Here is a 424-nt window from a genome sequence, read left to right as displayed (position 1 = left end):
AGAAGCTAAATAAGAAGGTGAACCCTAAGAAAAACATATAGTCATCCACCTGGCTATGGGAAGTAGACAAGATTGTAGGGCAAAACCTGGGAACTTGGGGGTGAGGTGGAATGGGGTTAAGGGGAAATGGGGTGAGAAACCTGATAAGGGGAGAATTGGGGAAGCTTGGGGGTATGGGATGGTTGGGATAAAGGAAGGGTGGACACGGGAGCAGAGAAATATATATCCTAATTAAGGGAGCCATCTTAGGGTTGGCAAGAGACTTAACTCTAGAGTGACTCACAGATGTCCAGGGAGATGTCCCCAGCTAGTACCTTGAGCAACTGAGGAGAGGGAACCTGAAATGACCCTATCCTATAGCCATACTGATGAATATCTTGCATATCACCTTAGAACCTTCATCTGGCGATGGATCGAGATAGAG

Source organism: Microtus ochrogaster, chromosome 8, assembly GCF_000317375.1.
Source record: "Microtus ochrogaster isolate Prairie Vole_2 chromosome 8, MicOch1.0, whole genome shotgun sequence".
NCBI lineage: Eukaryota > Metazoa > Chordata > Mammalia > Rodentia > Cricetidae > Microtus > Microtus ochrogaster.
The sequence above is the reverse complement of the archived record's forward strand: the minus strand, read 5'-3'. Positions refer to the sequence as shown.